At 37.6% G+C, this 20,100-nt stretch overlaps 1 long non-coding RNA gene across 1 annotated transcript in view; it reads right to left on the bottom strand.

The window, feature by feature from the left end:
- Positions 1 to 16,566, bottom strand: part of LOC133635164 (uncharacterized) — a 441,774-nt gene extending 425,208 nt beyond the window's left edge. Inside the window, exon 1 of the long non-coding RNA XR_009822026.1 lies at positions 16,464 to 16,566. This is a non-coding gene — a long non-coding RNA (uncharacterized LOC133635164). The remainder of the gene's footprint in view (positions 1 to 16,463) is intronic.
- Between the last annotated feature and the right edge of the window lie 3,534 nt (positions 16,567 to 20,100).

Here is a 20,100-nt window from a genome sequence, read left to right on the forward strand (position 1 = left end):
GTGGCTATTTTGAAGAAACTAGAATATAAAACGTGTTTTCAGTTATTTCACCTTTTTTGTTAAGTACATACACTACCGTTCAAAAGATTGGGGTCACCCAAACAATTTTGTGGAATAGCCTTCATTTCTAAGAACAAGAATAGACTGTCGAGTTTCAGATGAAAGTTCTCTTTTTCTGGCCATTTTGAGCGTTTAATTGACCCCACAAATGTGATGCTCCAGAAACTCAATCTGCTCACAGGAAGGTCAGTTTTGTAGCTTCTGTAACGAGCTAAACTGTTTTCAGATGTGTGAACATGATTGCACAAGGGTTTTCTAATCATCAATTAGCCTTCTGAGCCAATGAACAAACACATTGTACCATTAGAACACTGGAGTGATAGTTGCTGGAAATGGGCCTCTATACACCTATGTAGATATTGCACCAAAAACCAGACATTTGCAGCTAGAATAGTCATTTACCACATTAGCAATGTATAGAGTGTATTTCTTTAAAGTTAAGACTAGTTTAAAGTTATCTTCATTGAAAAGTACAGTGCTTTTCCTTAAAAAATAAGGACATTTCAATGTGACCCCAAACTTTTGAACGGTAGTGTAACTCCACATGTGTTCAATCATAGTTTAGATGCCTTCAGTGACAATCTATAATGTAAATAGTCATGAAAATAAAGAAACCGCATTGAATGAGAGGGTGTGTCCAAACTTTTGGCCTGTGCTTTATGTTTAATCAACGTTGTATCAATGTCTTGTGCCTACTGGGTACAGAACCTTGGAAAACACCAAACGATGTCGAAACTGTCATGTGGGATCATGACACAAAAAATCCAACCTCTGTTGCCTACAGCCACAGCTGTTGATGTCAATGTTTGTGACCCAGTTGTGAATAGAGACCGTAGCATTTGCGGACCACTTACACGGCAACTATGGGAGAGTCTGCGGTTAACTGAATATAGTCGTTAACTAGAGACTTCACGGTAATCACAAAAAGTGATGTTGTTGTTGGGACCTTTGATGGGGAAGATTGATTTATTGGATCTGCAGGCAAACTGAAGACCCTGTGATGGGGCTTAAATAAATCCTCAGCTACATCAGGCCTCATATGCCAGGACAATTCCTTCCCTTTGACGTTCTGAAACCTGAATCTGAGGATTTAGTCGGTGTAAAAGCAGCCATGTTTGAACAAATCTGAACACCATGCTGGATCTGCACTGGACACCAAAAACATAAGAATATGACATAAAAGGCCGTTTAAAATTTGCGAAATCCTAGACTTCAAATGGAATTCTTATACGTCACGGTCTTTTCCCTCACGGACAAAATAAAAATCTTTTTTTTTTTTTGTGTTCCTCCTCCCCCGCAAACCAACCCTCCTCTTTCAGGGAAATGAGAAGATGGGGATTTAGTCTGCCATAGATGATGGATGGAGGCAAGCGGCGTAGATGAGGTGAGATGTGAGATGCTCACTTGCCGCTGAGTCCAAATGAAGATGAAAGAGAGGCGTTCAAACTATTTGCCTTTGTGTTTCATCTCCTTCGAGGTTTGTTGTCTCTCACATGGCCGGGACAAATCCATTAGACGCGGCGTATCTCGGCTACTGCAGGCGTCACCTTAGCCGCTGTCACTCTGGCCGCCAGCAGAAGAGACGGCGACAGATAAGACGGCGGAGACGCTAGACATCAGCCAACTAATACGCCAACGTCGAGTGTCTAAAATTAGAACTCTCATTAGGATCATAAGTGTGGGAAATGGACAATTAACAAATATCATAAATCACAAGACGAGCTTTGAAAAGCGTGTAGCCGTCATTCCGTCTGAACCGAAATATCTAACCACCTTTTTCTGACCGTTCACAAGCCATTTTTCACCGTTCCTGCACTTTATTCCGGCGTCAAACTGCTGGAAAAATGGTTTTTACTCTATTTTAATGTCAAAAACAGAAGTTTGGTAAAAGTTTGCAAGAGCTGAATAGAAGCAGTGACTTAACATGCATGGTGTTATCGATGTGCATCGTCATTTAAATAGCCGATTCTCGTTTTTGTAAATTCAGGAAATTAAGATTTATCTAAGAATGCCTGATATAGAGAAAAGCGCTCAAAAGTCAGGCTCCACTTTTCAAATGCGCAAGCTAATTTTCATCGGATATGCCATGTAAATGCTGCTGATTAGCATCCTGTTCTGTCTCCCTGTAATGTTTGTCTGATCTTGAATAGGATTGTGCTGAAAATTCTAATTTCCCCTCGGAGATTAATAAAGTATTTCTGATTCTGATTAGCGATTTTACATGGCGATTTCAACACCTCTAAATTTGGTCATGAGAACATTAAAATCAAACCACAAGTGTGTGATAAGTACAATAGTTACAGTATAACCACTAGAGTAGGACTCCACAAAAGACTGGCACATTCAACGTAATGGCAAAGACTACTTCCTGGGTATGGCAACACAATCCATCCATAAATTTGCTCCCAATCGGTGTCGCTGGGGTGCTGGAGCCTATTCCAGCTGCACTCGGGCGGAAGGCAGGGTACACCTTGGACAAGTCGCCAGCTCATCACAGGGCCAACACAGACAGACAACACTCACATTCACACACTTAGGGACATTGATTTTATAAAATACGTATATTTTTTAGCTGGGATAGGCTCCAGTACCCCCCGCGACCCCGAAAGGGACAAGCGGTAGAAAATGGATGGATGGATGGATATTTTTGTTATTATTGTCTATGCGTTTTTTTGCTGATTGGTTAATTAGTTGCATTGCCAAAATGTGATAACTTGACCTATAAATGGCTAAAAAATAAAATAGTATTAAAAAAACCCATTACTAACTATAATTAATTTTCACAATAATTATATAATTTTTTAGGAAGTTTGGATGATTGGCTCAATTGCCAAAATGTGATACCTTGACCTATAAACGGCTAAAATAAAAATAATTAAATAAAAAAAACTTTGAAAAAGTAATACTTTTTTGTTTATTAGAGGGACAAGCAAAATGGAAAATGGATTGATGGATTGTAATACATTTAAAAAATATATTCTACATTTTTTTTATTAGACAGTTTTAGCAATTGAATATTATTCTTATAATATTTCTAAATAAATTAAATAATTTATGTTCAACTACCGCATAAAATACACAAAAATTCTAAATGTTCTTTGTCTGCCTTTGTAACTTTTTATATTTACATAAACGTATTTTTTTAATGTCCATTTGATTTTTTTTTTGTGTGTGACTATGCTATTCTTTGCATCCATACATCCATTTTCGACCGCTTATTCCCTTCGAGGTCGCGGGGGGCGCTGGAGCCTATCTCAGCTGCAATCGGGCGGAAGGCGGGGTACACCCTGGACAAGTCGCCACCTCATCGCAGGGCCAACACAGATAGACAGACGATTGGCTTAATTGCAAAAATGTGATCCCTAGACCAATAAACGGCTAAAAATAAAAGAGATAAATAACATTGTAAAAAAGTAATCTTTTTTTTTTAATTAGGCAGTTTTAGTAAGAGAATGTTATTTTATAATATTAATTAATGAATCCAATGAAATCCTTTTCAACCACTACATAAAATACACATATATTTTAATTGTGCATGGTATATTACATGACTTCTCCCACAGAAGAAAAACTGAAATGAGTGCAACCTTGAAAATGAGACTCAGAAATGTAAGAAAACAAGATAGAACAAGTCACTGTTAAATATAGAATATGGTTTTAGATGTTAGTATTGAACAAATTAACATGTATTTACACATTCATCACACCTATAAAGTACCAATAATTGCTAGTGTTGAGTACCAGTATCAATTACCAAGTACCAGGAATTGGTATTGTATCGGTTCCAACGTTAAAAGTACCCGTCTCTAACTGCAATATAGCCAAATATCGCTGTGCTTGCACATAATTGTTGTCACAAAGTCCAACAAATCAAAGGTAGGAAAAACAACACAAATCATCCCATGAAAGCTTGTCTGTGGAAGCTGGCATTGAAGCGATACAGTATTTCCACAACCTGACGAGTTCTTCCTTAAGCACTTCCTTGAAAACACTTCCATTCCTCGGGGTGCCATCCATCAGTAAAGTGTTAGGTTTACAGGACCTGCGATGACATGACATGTATGGGACACCCCAGAGATCTTTTAGCCTTTTCTCACATGTGACGTCCTCCCAGCTCTGGTCATTGATTCTTACAAAGCACACAGGAATATGCTGACAGTGCACCACCATTCTCTGCATACACACAATACAAAAGTTGTTTTAACCTTGCCCAACGGGGCCACTTCAGTGCCAAAATGATGTGACGTAAGAAAATAAGAGCCAGATGATACACCTCCACTCCAGACAATGTTTATACATTTTACAATGTAACTAAACCTATTCATACTTACTAAACTGTCTCATTTTACAATGTAACTAAACATATTCATACTTACTAAACCGTCTCATTTTACAATGTAACTAAACCTATTCATACTTACTAAACCGTCTCATGTGTGATGTCCGTTGGAGTGTTTTCATGCATATTTGTATGTGCTATGAAACTAGCGTTGTTGGCATTAGCTAATATGCTAACATGTTTACAAGTGTCCATGTTAGTATTATTACAATGGCATTCTTTTTGTATTTTTGGAAGAAAGGTGAAGTAAAAATATTGCTTCAACTTTATGTACACTACCGTTCAAAAGTTTGGGGTCACATTGAAATGTCCTTATTTTTCAATGAAGATAACTTTAAACCAGTCTTAACTTTAAAGAAATACACTCTATACATTGCTAATGTGGTAAATGACTATTCTAGCTGCAAATGTCTGGTTTTTGGTGCATAGAGACCCATTTCCAGCAACTATCACTCCAGTGTTCTAATGGTACAATATGTTTGCTCATTGGCTCACAAGGCTAATTGATGATTAGAAAACCCTTGCGCAATCATGTTCACACATCTGAAAACAGTTTAGCTCGTTACAGAAGCTACAAAACTGACCTTCCTTTGAGCAGATTGAGTTTCTGGAGCATCACATTTGTGGGGTCAATTAAACGCTCAAAATGGCCAGAAAAAGAGAACTTTCATCTGAAACTCGACAGTCTATTCTTGTTCTTAGAAATGAAGGCTATTCCACAAAATTGTTTGGGTGACCCCAAACTTTTGAACGGTAGTATATACATATATATATATGCTATACAATATCCTACCCTAATACCCTACTGTGCAATATTACCCTTCGATTGCAATACATCCGAAACTGATTGTTATCACTCCGGTATTCCTGTCTTGTTCTGTATATTGTACAGTATTTGTATATTTTTTTGTATATTGTACAGGATTGCTTATTATTTTTATTGGATAGTAGTCTATTTATTTCAATTCTTAGTTTTACCTTTATTACTTCTTGTGTAATTTATTTTTATCCCATATTTGTTCCCACTACCGCACCTTAAGTTGGAGTCCTTAATCTCGTTATATGCAAATATAATGACAATAAAGTCCATTATATTCTATTCTATATGAATGCTTAATTCTTTAATGTACCGTATTTTTCGGAGTATAAGTCGCTCCGGCCGAAAATGCATAATAAAGAAGGACAAAAATATATAAGTCGCACTGGAGTATAAGTCACATTTTTGGGGGAAATTTATTTGACAAAACCCAACACCAAGAATAGACATTTGAAAGGCAATTTAAAATAAATAAAGAATAGTGAACAACAGGCTGAATAAGTGTACGTTATATGAGGCATAAATAACCAACTGAGAACGTGCCTGGTATGTTAACGTAACATATTATGGTAAGAGTCATTCAAATAACTATAACATATAGAACATGCTATACGTTTACCAAACAATCTGTCACTCCTAATCGCTAAATCCCATGAAATCTTATACGTCTAGTCTCTTTCGTGAATGAGCTAAATAATATTATTTGATATTTTACGCTAATGTGTTAATAATTTCACACATAAGTCGCTCCTGAGTATAAGTCGCACCCCCGGCCAAACTATGAAAAAAACTGCGACTTATAGTCCGAAAAATACGGTAGTAACTTTGCCCACATAATCCACCTGATGTGCCGCCTATATTATGCACGCTTTGTCACATGTTGTGAAGAAAAATGGCCTCTCTTTTGTTTAAAAGCATCACAGTTTTAGTAGAATTATGAGGAAAATGCTCTGAGGCAGTCCAGCTCCCTCACTTATCATCTGGCAGTTATTGACGTTTTGGATGCTTTGAATAAAAGCCCAAAGCTTTTCAGATTTATTATGCAACAAATAGCCTTGCCTTCAGTTTCTTTCCATGCACATTTCTAGACTAACAGGCCAATTATTTAAAAGAAAACTTTAGAGAATTTTGCCCAACATCCACAATTTTTATGTAAGACAAGAACACACGTCCTTTGTTTTGGTGCATTCTAAATAGTGAAAAGCTGCTAGCACCAGGCGGCTACTAACACATCAAATTCCTTACGTGTTGAACATGCTTAGCTAATAAAGATGATTTTGAATCTGAGGAAATGGGCGAACTACCGTCAATTCCGGACTATAAGCCGCTACTTGTTTACTACGCTTTGAGCCCTGCGGCTTGTAAAATGCTGCGGCTAATTTATGGATTTTTATTCGATAACGGCCATAATGTTTTGTGTTCAACAAATAGTTTTCATTAAACACAAGCAGAGACAGCGAAAAGGTGTGTTATTGTTTGTGCTATGGTGCCATCTTTTGGACGAGTTTGCGCGCTGCAGGGTGAATCTCTACAGTATATCCTTTCATTTAGGGCTTTAAACCGCAAGTACAAGTGCCGTTTCCACTTTGAGTAGTCCATAGCGTTTTTACTCGCATGGATTTTTCATTTGTCACTCCAGACAACGTTTATACATTCTACAATATAACTAAACCTATTCATACTTACTAAAGTGTCTCATGTGTGATGTCCGTTGGAGTGTTTTCATGCATATTTGTATGTGTAATGAAACTAGCGTTGTTAGCATTAGCTAATATGCTAACACATTTACAATTGTCCGTGTCATTTATTATTAACTTATAATGGCATTCTTTTTGTACTGTTTCAGTTTCAAGAATTCCTCAGTAAATTCACTAAAATGTCACCATGGAGCTATTGAGTCTGTTTAGCTGATTGGAGAGCTAGCTTCCACAGCTCATGGGTCCAGGACGATGACTTCTGTTTTGTTTGATCAGCCGTTTTACTGGCCTGTTACAGACACTGTTTGGAAACAATTAAGGTATTTAAATAAATATTTACAAAATCTTTGTCTGTAAATAACTAATTTCCCAATGTATATATGTGTGTTTTTTAATGCTCTGCGGCTAATATGTGGCGGAAAAAATATTATAAAAAAACGAGTGGGTGTGGCTTATATACTGGTGCACGCTACAGTCAAGGAAATAGCATATACCGTATTTTCCGGATTATAAATCGCAGTTTTTTTACATAGTTTGGCCTGGGGTGCGATTTATACTCTGGAGCGACTTGTGTGTGAAATTATTAACACAAGAAAATATCAAATAATATTATTTATCTCATTCACGTAAGAGACTAGACGTACCGAGAGAAGAGGAAGCACCGTTCACTCGATTGTATCGATTGTATATCTCAATTGTCTACCTTTGGAGTTGGCAGAGTTGTTTAGAAGCGACACCGAGGAAGAAGATTTCATGGGATTTAGCGAATAGGAGTGACAGATTGTTTGGTAAACGTATAGCATGTTCTATATGTTATAGTTATTTGAATGACTCTTACCATAATATGTTACGTTAACATACCAGGCACGTTCTCAGTTGGTTATTTATGCGTAGGGATGATGTTTGATAAGAAATTATCGAGTTTGAGCCTATTATCGAATCCTCTTATCGAACCGATTCCTTATCGATTCTCTTATCGAGTCCAGGTAGGTTGTTGTATATGGGAAAAAAAACACACAATATTTGGTTTAACAAAAGCTCACTTTTATTATATAAGAAAAAAATTAAATCTAATAAATAAATAAATATTGACTGTTACCCCCCTAAAAAAATAAAATAAAATAAATAAATATTGACTGTTGTTACCCAAAGTATATTAAGTGGGATTTTTAAGTAAAACAAATATATACAGTAACACAAAAACAACCTGTCTCTGTGATCACTATAGGTGTATAAATAATAATATAGTGTTAAATAAAATCAGTCCCTTGGGCACAAAACTTAAAATAATACAGCTTTCCAAAAAGTGCACTTCTGCTGCTATTTGACATAACTGTTTGTTATGATGCTTTGACATTTTTGCACTTTATTTCTTTATTGAAAGACAAGTCTATGAAGAGAAAAGTTGTTTGCAAATATGGTTACAATGCTTAAAAATGAAAAGTTAAAGCTAAAAAAAAAAAAACACTTTATTGAGTTAACGTTATTTCTTTATAGGGTAGCTAGATAGATGTGATGCTAGGGAATATAACAACTACACTACCCAGCATGCAACGGGAGTGACGAGCATGCGCGGTAGCCCCGAAAAGGGTTGTTGCATGTCGCCACTCGGCAGCTAAGAAAGAGGTTATGAGCACGCTGTGAAAGTAAACGTCAAGAACTCAGCCAACACGCCTCGTCTGCATTATTTATAATTAGACAGACAACACATATACAGTGTGATTTTGTTTTGTTTACAAGGAAAGAATAACAAAAGTTAAAAAAAGGGAGATGTCATATATGTTGTATACCGCGACCCGACCTCGGATAAGCGGAGGAAGATGGATGGATGGATGGATATATGTATGTGCTGCGGTTGCTTTAAGAACGTTGCGACAGCTGCCGTAAAGGAGGTGCGTTGCTAGCCTGGTTGCTATGTTTCCGGTTGGTCGTAAAAGTGTTCGTCATGTGTTTTACCCTGCTAAAATCTCTCAGTAAAGTTATTCATTGGATTATACCTTTTGTTATGAACTTTATTACACCTTGGAGCGCTTTCTGCTTTCGCTATCTGCGCCTAATGACTGAGCTACGTGACGTAATTTCTTGTGATGTCACACGGAGCATTTCTGGTCGGGATGGGATTCGTTCCCAGGGATTTGAATAAAGAACCAACTCTTTTTCTTTATTATAGTGGTCTCGATAACGGGTACCGGTTCTCAAAAAGGGATTCGAGTCCGAGGACTCTGTTCTTTTCTTTATCGAACAACCGGGTAAACCGGTTTCGAGTATCATCCCTATTTATGCGTCATATAACGTACATTTATTCAGCCTGTTGTTCACTATTCTTTATTTATTTTAAATTGCCTTTCAAATGTCTATTCTTGGTGATGGATTTTATCAAATAATTTCCCCAAAAAAGGCCACTTATACTCACTCCAGTGCGACTTATATATGTTTTTTTCCTTCTTTATAATGCATTTTCGGCCGGTGCGACTTATACTCCGGAGCAATTTATAATCCGAAAAATACGGTATACAAAGTTCTCCATTAGTGGTAGCAAACACAGAATGTGCCATCTATACTGTTGTTGTTGTTTGATGGAATAAACATGTGTTGCTATGCGCTCTGTGAAATCAATCCACCCATGAAAGAAGTTGAATGACCAAAATACTGTAAATGTCATTATGACTGTGCCTGTTACTACATTACATTCCCGCTTACAGCATGTACATAAAACAATGTTGGAGGTTTTTGGATGATTTTTAGAGGGCGGAATAGATGACTCCCCCTTACCTTTATTGTTAGCGGACTCGTAGAACCAGTTTTTACTATTTAGAATGCACAAAAAAGGGAAAGACGTGTGTTATTGTCTCGCATAAAGATTCCGGATGATGAGCAAAAAGTTAAAAACGTGCAGTTTTCCTCTAATGAGCTAACTGACCTAATGTCTCTGACGCACGAGGATAAACGCCTCAGCAAGTCAAGCTATTGTGAGTGCGACCCTCAAATCCGCCACTGCCCGATTTCATGGATTCTGGGTTTGTCACTTCAAGCTTCCCGGGCTTGTTGTGCTTCTTTTTTTTTTTTCCTCCTCTGAATGAAATGTAAATGTCAGGCACAGCTGAGTTTCAGCCGCTGTGAATGTCAAGGGTAGCGCTTGCCGGTGGGAACCACTGGAGCATTTTCAACTGGCCAATTTCCATGATTGTTGCAGCCCTGAAAGCTCTAAAATGGGCCGCCGTCGAAACACAAAAGCCCGCCCCGCTGTGGGGGATCCTGATTTCTGGTATGTGACCTTGTGGCTGCCAAGGAACCGCAGAAGTAGTGATCCCTCTCCATCTCTCTGCAATTTTCCATCTGACTCCATTTGTTTTTCATTTGGAGAAACAAAACTGTTCACCCTTTTTGTTTTTTCGTACCCCTGTCTGTGAAAACATGGCATCCCAGAAGGCTCTGCGGGAAGTATCAATCACTCGAATGGTTCTATTGTGATCTGCTCGACGCATCGTATCAGACTTGCTCTCTGAAAAGAAAACACCGACCGCCAGAGTTATGGCTGAAGAGATAACAAGCTGTGCAACAAATCTCACACTAAAAAAACGGTTATCTCGGAACAGGTTAGAGAGCTTACATATTTGTGCGGCTACACTCGATTCTCCATAGCTGCGGACTGATTAGCGTTGCTAATGCAAAGTACCGTGTCGGCAGACATTGTACTTCTGGATGAAACATGAGACATTTTGTCTGAGGAAACACACGTTGGAAAAACACTATCACTTTCATCTGGTGGGAGTGAGGGAGAAACCAGCTTGGCGAGAAGAATTCCTATTGTTCTTGTATGAATAGTCTGTCTACACTTAATGACCTCTGACTTTTGCCACATTTACACAAAAGCAGTGCAATCCAGGTTAGCCAAAACCCCGATTTGGCTTGCGTTTCCATTGCGAGGCGTGTCGGCGTGTTGATGAGACGTCATTCTAGCATAGTGCCACAAATTCACTAACTCATCAAAGAGTAATGATCCCACTTTAAGGATGATAACTGACATTTACACCTCAAGTGAAGCAGATCAGATTTTGTTTTGCCTGTCTCAATGATCTAAAGCAGGGGTCCCCAACCTTTTTTTGCACCAGGGACCGGTTTAATGTAGGCATTATTTTCATGGACCCTTCCATGTGTGGCAGACAATTATAGCAAATAAGTGCATGAAAAATGAATGCATGAAAAAACTCACCATAACGTTGAATTGAGCCCCTGGCCTTTTCCCTTTGCAAAAAAGCTCGTCTTAAACTTTAGTTTTTCACTCATTTTTGCTAGTAGTAGGCTTTTTTTGGCCTTAGTATCTGATGGGTTGTAGGTGATACATCACATTCAAGAACAAGAGCATGGATATACAGTATAATAAAGCTAGAAATACTTGCCATTAGTTCCAATAGATTTCTGAGGATTTTCTATTTCCATTTTAAAAGTTATGTATCCATATTTTGTGCAATTTCTCATACGTAGATACTAGGTGTGTAATGGTACACAAAAATTTCGGTTCGGTACGTACCTCGGTTTAGAGGTCACGGTTCGGTTAATTTTCGGTACAGTAAGAAAACAACAAAATATAAATGTTTTGTTATTTATTTACCAAATTTGTAAACAATGGCTTTATCCTTTTAACATTGAGAACACTATAATAATTCTGCCCACGTTAATCAACATTAAACTGCCTCAAGTTGCTCAGATTAAATAAAATGACAAAACTTTTCTTCTACATTTAAAAAGTGCAACATTAAACAGTTTCAAGTCAACTCATCATGCTTAATTTATTACAGCATTTGGGAAGCCTGTAGTTGATTTTTATTATGTAAATGTTATATTTTTATCAACATGTGATAGCAGGGACCCTGCCATTCAAAACTAGGCTGCTCCATTACTAATGATTAATGTAACTATAGCTGAAAAAATAGTACAATAGCAATAGGAGAGACTATTCATCCCTGAACACCATGGAGTTCATGTAGGCTTTATGATGCAGTTACATTATTATATCAACTATCAGAGACAGAAACTCTTAATTTAACATAATGTCCTTTTTTGCTGCTCACACAGCTCAATCAACACAGAAAAAGGTAAAGTGAAATAACAGACAGACAGGGCTTTGCTGTCCGTAACACACACACACACACACACACACACACACACACACACACACACACACACACACACACACACACACACACACACACACACACACACACACACACACACACACACACACACACACACACACCGCAAAATGAGCTAACGTTACGCTAAAAGCTAATTAGCCTTCACCTCAAGCCAGGATTGCGAGCGAGCTGAGCTGCCGTTTGTTTCTAGAACGTCAACGGGCTCATAGTGATGTTACTAGTAGTTGACTGGGAGGTGTTTATTATAATTTGGGGAGAGTCCGCAGCCTGATGATTACCTGCTAAACACCTATCTGCTAACCCCACCGCAGAAGCACTGACTACATGCGCTCTGAATACGCACTGCTGATTGGCTCTTACCGCTCTGAATACGCACTGCTGATTGGCTGTTATCGCTCTTTGTGTAACCAATCAGATTGTTGTGTGGGTGGGACAATGCTGGGTGCTGTGTAGAGTACTGACAAGACAGAGGCAGAAGAAGCGGAGCAGCTTGTTAAGACTTTAGCTTAGGCGGCTAATTAATATGTTCGTGTGGAAACTCGTTAGGTACACCTCCAAACCGAACCGAAACCCCCGTACCGAAACGGTTCCATACAAATACACGTACCGTTACACCCCTAGTAGATACACTAATGTTAGCTTTTTTGGTCCAATTTTCCATGCGTAAATACAGTTGTTATTGCTAACTACTTCTTTTAGAAAGATAAAGATACCATAGCACAGCAGCAATGTTTCAAAAAGTGGTGTCACTATGGTGCATTGGGTCTTGTGGCGTGACCCCAGGATGCAGAGATGAGAGACAGATGAAAAAAATTTGGTTTTAAATTAAGCATGTTTGCAGCAGTGGGCCACGGCTGAGTCAAAAACTTGGCGAAGAAAAGCAAATACCAAAGCAAAACAGAAAGAAACACAGACTTGACCTGCTCGGTGGCCTAGTGGTTAGAGTGTCCGCCCTGAGATCGGTAGGTCGTGAGTTCAAACCCCAGCCGGGTCATACCAAAGACTATAAAAATGGGACGCATTACCTCCCTGCTTGGCACTCAGCATCAAGGGTTGGAATTTGGTGTTAAATCACCAAAAATTATTCCCGGGCGTAGCCACCGCTGCTGCTCACTGCTCCCCTCACCTCCACCATGCCAGGGGGTGAACAAGGGGATGGGTCAAATGCAGAGGACACATTTCACCACACCTAGTGTGATTGTGTGACAATCATTGGTACTTTAACTTTAATTTTAACACTTACAGTATAATTAAACAGGGTCATTGATTGGCAATCAGAGCCAGGTGAGCCAACGCTCAGAACAGGGGTAAAGACGTGCCAAAAGAGGAAGTGGAATAACGAAACCAAGGGCAGAAAACCACCAGGGACAAGTCCACATCTAGAACATAACAAGTATTGCCTTTACAGTACCATTTACATCTTTGGACAATGGAAACAGTTACTATATTGACACTAAACATTTTCTATTTTGGGCAAAATAGATCAAATAAATATGTTTTTAATTATCTTTTTATCATCAGTCAAATAACTTTGAGGAAAAAAGCAATTAAAAATCATAGTTTCTTAGTTGCTCACAATTGTCATAACTAATCTGTTGTTTGCTAACTATCCACAGGCTATGAGCCAATTATTGTCTCTGTGAAACAGTTGCATCTGGTTTGCGTGAGTGACAAGAAGAAAACCTCTGAATCGCTTGGTGAAGTCGTTTGACACCACTTGTTGATTTGCACGTATTGATTGACTGATTGAAACTTTTATTAGTAGATTGCACAGTACAGTACATATTCCGTACAATTGACCACTAAATGGTAACACCCGACTAAGTTTTTTTAACTTGTTTAAGTCGGGGTCCACGTAAATCAATTCATGGTATAATTCTCAAAACACTGAATATTAGATTGCCCATCTTTTTCATATTTGTTTTTTTTCTCATATCAATGCATTAAGTTTGCACATAAACCAACTGCATTGCTTTGTGTAAACTGTTTTGCTCTTTTTTTTCCCCAGAAAGAACCATTAAAAACTACCACTCAGCAGTTTTCCATGCACTAATTGAGTCTGACGACTCAAATAATTTGGCTCGAAATCAACTTTCTGCAACACATGTAAACACCTTAATCTGTCTTTGGCCTTTGGATTGATTGATTGATTGATTGATTGATTGATTGATTAAAACTTTTATTAGTAGATTGCACAGTACAGTACATATTCCGTACAATTGACCACTAAATGGTAACACCCGAATAACTTTTTCAACTTCCTTAACGTAAATGACAGCCATAACCACAACACCAGGGGGAGCTCCACTAACCACGTTAAACCCAGATTCCGATCTAACAAAGGTCTTAACTCATTCTCCTTCTATGCCACATCAATATGGAATGCACTCCCAACAGGTGTAAAAGAAAGGGCATCTCTATCCTCCTTCAAAACCGCACTAAAAGAACACCTCCAGGCAACATCAACCCTGAACTAACACCCTCCCGGATTGTTAATAATCAAATGTAAATAATCAAATGTAGATACTTTTTCTTATGCTTTCTGATCTCTCTCTCTATGTCCACTACTTGCTGTACATATCCTACCAAGTCAGTCCTACACGGTTTCAATGTCCATTTCTCTGATGATGCAATTGTTGATGACTGAAGTGTTGATATCAACCAAACCTAACCCCCCCCCGGATTGTAAATAATGTAAATAATTCAATGTATTAGGGGTGTGGGAAAAAATCGATTCGAATTCGAATCACGATTCTCACGTTCTGTGATTCAGAATCGATTCTCATTTTAAAAAAATCGATTTAAAAAAAAAAATTATTTTATATAATTTTTTTTTTTTTAATTTATTTAATTTTTTTAATTAATCAATCCAACAAAACAATAAGCAGCAATACCATAACAATGCAATCCAATTCCAAAACCCGACCCAGCAACACTCAGAACTGCAATAAACAGAGCAATTGAGAGGAGACACAAACACGACACAGAACAAACCAAAAGTAGTGAAACAAAAATGAATATTATCAACAACAGTATCAATATTAGTTACAATTTCAACATAGCAGTGATTAAAAATCCCTCATTGACATTATCATTAGACATTTATAAATAAAATAAAAAAAGAACAATAGTGTCACAGTGGCTTACACTTGCATCGCATCTCATAAGCTTGACAACACTGTGTCCAATATTTTCACAAAGATAAAATAAGTCATATTTTTGGTTAATTTAATAATTAAAACAAATTTACATTATTGCAATCAGTTGATAAAACATTGTCCTTTACAATTATAAAAGCTTTTTACAAAAATCTACTACTCTGCTTGCATGTCAGCAGACTGGGGTAGATCCTGCTGAAATCTATGTATTGAATGAATAGAGAATCCTTTTGAATCGGGAAAAAAATCGTTTTTGAATCAAGAATCGTGTTGAATTGAAAAAAAAAAAAATCGATTTTGAATCGAATCGTGACCCCAAGAATCGATATTGAATCGAATCGTGGGACACCCAAAGATTCACAGCCCTACAATGTATATACTATTATTATGATACTATTATGATTATCTTGTGTGATGACTGCATTATGATGATAGTATATATCTGTATCATGAATCAATTTAAGTGGACCCCGACTTAAACAAGTTGAAAAACGTATTCGGGTGATACAATTTATTGGTCAATTGTACGGAATATGTACTGTACTGTGCAATCTACTAATAAAAGTCTCAATCAATCAATCAATCAATCAATCAATCAAACTTGTTTAAGTCAGGGTCCATCCATCCATCCATTTTCTACCGCTTATTCCCTTTTGGGGTCGCGGGGGGGCGCTGGAGCCTATCTCAGCTACGATCGGGCGGAAGGCAGGGTACACCCTGGACAAGTCGCCACCTCATCGCAGGGCCAACACAGAGTCCACATTAATCAATTCATGGTAGATCCAATTAAGAAAGCATCAACATTCAAATATTCAAACATCCACAAGCAACATTGTTATTCCTATATTTTCAGTTATGTAAGAATTAAACATCCATCCATTTTCTACCGCTTGTCCCTTTTGGGGTACAAATGCAACAATTTAGACTTGACTTGTAAAAAAAAATTCACTGCCTAGTTTGTATTTACAGTAATGAGTCAAACCAATCCATCACAATACCAATAGTTTTGTATGTCTCTGATTGATTGATTGATTGAAACTCTTATTAGTAGATTGCACAGTACAGTACATATTCCATTCAATTGACCACTAAATGGTAACACCTGAATACGTTTTTCAACTTGTTTAAGTCGGGGTCCACGTTAATCAATTCATGGTAATGATGATCACAATAACCATTTAAACACATCACAACATGGCCAAAAAGCATCAAATAGCAGCAAAACGTTGTATTTACCTGATATGTCCCGAGTTTGACAACTTCTGGCGATAGCATGTAGCATCCTCTTCTTCTACTCACATTCACACATTCGCGCTAAACAAGCTGAAATGACCACAATCGCCCCCTAGTGTACAAGAGGCACACTGCGTATAACCAACAGAGGCTTTAGAGATGGTGCATGACAACTGGGTCTTTACATGCAGGTGTGAAAATAGAAAATAACTAATTATTTGAGAAATCGGACTAATTTAGTGCGTGGGAACGTACTGAATGATTCCACAATTATGGGAAATACTGCAAGCGTTAAAAAGTTAAATTACCACTGATTGTCACACACACACTAGGTGTGGTGAAATTACTCTCTGCATTTGACCCATCCCCTTGTTCCACCCCCTGGGAGATGAGGGGAGCAGTGAGCAGCAGCGGTGGCCGCGCTCGGGAATCATTTTGGTGATTTAACCCCCAATTCCAACCCTTGATGCTGAGTGTCATTGTAATGTATTTCTAAAAGCTATCGTGTGATGGAACATTTAGATCACAGGTGTCAGACTCAAGGCCCATCATTGTATCTGGCCCGCAAACATCTGGAAATGATATGTGCATAAAGTACTTAATATTTTCTGACTACATTTTTTTAAAAATAAAAAATCAATTACATGTACTGCTTGAAATGGCATACCTTTTAAACTTTAATAGTATCCAATATTGCAACAAATATTACAGTATATTATCATACTTTCCAAACATGTTTTTGTCTAAATAAAAATACTTAACTTTACAGCAAACTACCCATCAAATTGAAAAAAAAAATGACAATACATTTTGCGTTGTTCTTTACAACATATTACTGTAAATTGAAAAAAAAACACTACGTTTTTAGCGTTAAAATTCAGCCAGTTTTTGACTGTAAAATCTACATTTGTTGTTTTTAACAGTGTATTACTGTAAAATGGAAAGACGGCACATTTGTTTTTACGGTATAAAAACTGGCAGCTAAGTTGCCAGAATAAAAAAAAATTACTTGTACTATTTTTCCATTAACAATGTAAATTTAACACAACAATTCCTTTTTCCGTGAACCCCCCCGAAAAAACAGTGGTACTGTTTTTCCATTTACCGTAAAATGTTGTAAAAAAAACAAACTATTTTACAGTAAAATTTTGTAAATGTAAAGTTTAAAGCAGTGCTTCGCGGACCGGTACTGGTCCGTGAAGCATTTGCTACGGGGCCGGAGAGAAACATTAAATAATTTATAAAGGACTGCATTTTCTCCGACTTAACTTTGGCTTGTCCCACTAGACCAGGGGTGTCAAACTTGTTTTCATTGAGGGCCACACCGCAGTCATGGCTGCCAATAGAGGGCCGCTTGTAACAGTAAATCATTAATGAATTTGCCTATAAATTTAAATATTTAAAAAGTTTTTACGTAAAGAGTAAAAAAAATCTGTGGGTTTGACCACTGTTTTTTTACAGAAAAAAACTGGCAGCTTAGTTGCCAGACTTTTACAGTAAAATATATGTTGTTATTTTATTATTATTTTCACAACATATTACTGTAAATAGAAATACTGTATTGCTGTTTAATTTTATTTAGGCAACTCAGCTGCCAGTTTTTTACAATAATAAAATGCGGTACCATAAAATCATCAACCGTGGATTTAAAAAAACAAAAAACTGACAGCTCAGTCGACAGAATTTTACTGTAAAAAAACAAACATTTGGTCGTTTTTTTTTTCAACTTACAGTAATATGCTGTAAAAAAAAAACTCCCTAAATATTACAGTAAAATCTATTGATCATTTTTATAGTGTACAATTTGATGGATAACTAGCAATGAAACCATAAGTTAAGCAGATATTTAAGTATTTATTTGGATTTCGACCAACAAAGTTAGATAATATAATATTTGTTGCAATATTGGACACTATTTTTTTTCCCTGTCAAACTAGAAAAAAACCTAACAGAAAATAAGAAAGTAAAGAAAGAAAATATAAGGTATTTTATTGACACATATTATTTCCAGGCTTTTGCGGGCCATATAAAATTATGCGAAGGGCCAGATCTGGCCTGTGGGCCTTGAATTTGACACCCGTGCACAAGACACACCAATGAGCTTGTTTATAGATGTACAATAGAACTCCTCATAGAAAGTTCCATTCATTTTCTACCGCTTGTCCCTTTCGAGGCCATTTGTTATAACTTTGTGACATGATACAATGCACATTAAATTAACCTCTTAATGCCCAAGCTGTTTGTTTACATGCTTTTTTTATTTCTCTTTGCTATTTGGGCTTATTGGACCCTAATTAGAATACAAACTAAAAATCATCTTTTGATATGGTGTACTTAGTCCATAAGTACACAAACGTGTACTTCATGCGTAGTGACATGTTCATTTTTACACTTTTTTTTCCAAATTCCATTGTATGTTATACTCTTCTGACACCACCAGATGGCAGTATAAATGTCCATATGTCGGCATAAGACCCCAATTCAGTAGTGTACACAATTTTGGAAATAAGAGCTAAAAGGTGCTGTCGACGCATGTGGCCAGTAAGGCCTTTAAAGGTTGAACATATCAAATATAAATGTGACAGATTGTAGCCAAAGGCTGATTTCTATCAGCATTTTATTGCACAGAAACAAGCCCAGGACTCCCACTAATTCAGCGTTATAGTGAGTTGTATTATTCACAAGTGGGAAGCCGGTCCCTGAAAATAATGCCTACATTAAACCGGCCCGTGGTGCAAAAAAGGTTGGGGACCCCTGGTTTAAAGAACTCACTCTTACAGATCGGTCGTCCGAGGGCTTGCAGGCATAAGGTAGTGAACAAATATGACAGAGAAGCATCTTATCATCGCGGGATGCCGCAAACTCGCAATTAGCAGGGGATTAGGTCGACATAGAAGTGCTTTACTGCGTTTCATCGATTAAAGTGGTAGATTTATTCAATCTGACTTACTTGACACAGCACATTAGCTAATATTACGTACTGCTCCAACAGAATGAAAGATGATACAACATCTGTCTGGCAGCCTTTTATTTTACAAAGCGCTCGCCAAGACATCAAATGCATTCGGGGGTTTCACTATTGCAACCTTCTTCCTTTGTTTTTCTCACATCAAAACGTCAACATCACCTCGTCTTGTCATTTTTGTCACCCACATCTGCAGTCTTCTCCAAGGTTTCTCATAGTCATTCACATTGACATCCCACTGGGTTGTGAGTTTTTCCTTGCCCTTATGTGGGATCTGAACCGAGGATGTCGTTGTGGCTTGTGCAGCCCTTTGAGACACTTGTGATTTAGGGCTATATAAATAAACATTGATTGATTGATTGGAAGATCGAAGGCGGGGAAAATAACCGTAGGAGGTTTTCTGGCTTCAACAAAGAGTAGTGGGGGATGAAATTATTTGAATAAGGAGCGTTGAATTCTTGTTTACGAGCTTAATTAAATTCGTAACCACTGTGTAACGTCACATGTTCAATCAAGGCTTCCAAATTATTTGCAAGTATACATACACACTAGGGTTGTACCAGTGGCGTGCAGTGAGGTTAATGTCTGGTGAGGCACTGCATCATCACAGTCAGATTTACAAACATATGAACCCTAAATAGTATCTTATTCACCATGTGATTGGCAGCAGTTAAC

This window comes from Entelurus aequoreus, linkage group LG19, assembly GCF_033978785.1.
Source record: "Entelurus aequoreus isolate RoL-2023_Sb linkage group LG19, RoL_Eaeq_v1.1, whole genome shotgun sequence".
In the NCBI taxonomy this organism is placed as follows: domain Eukaryota; kingdom Metazoa; phylum Chordata; class Actinopteri; order Syngnathiformes; family Syngnathidae; genus Entelurus; species Entelurus aequoreus.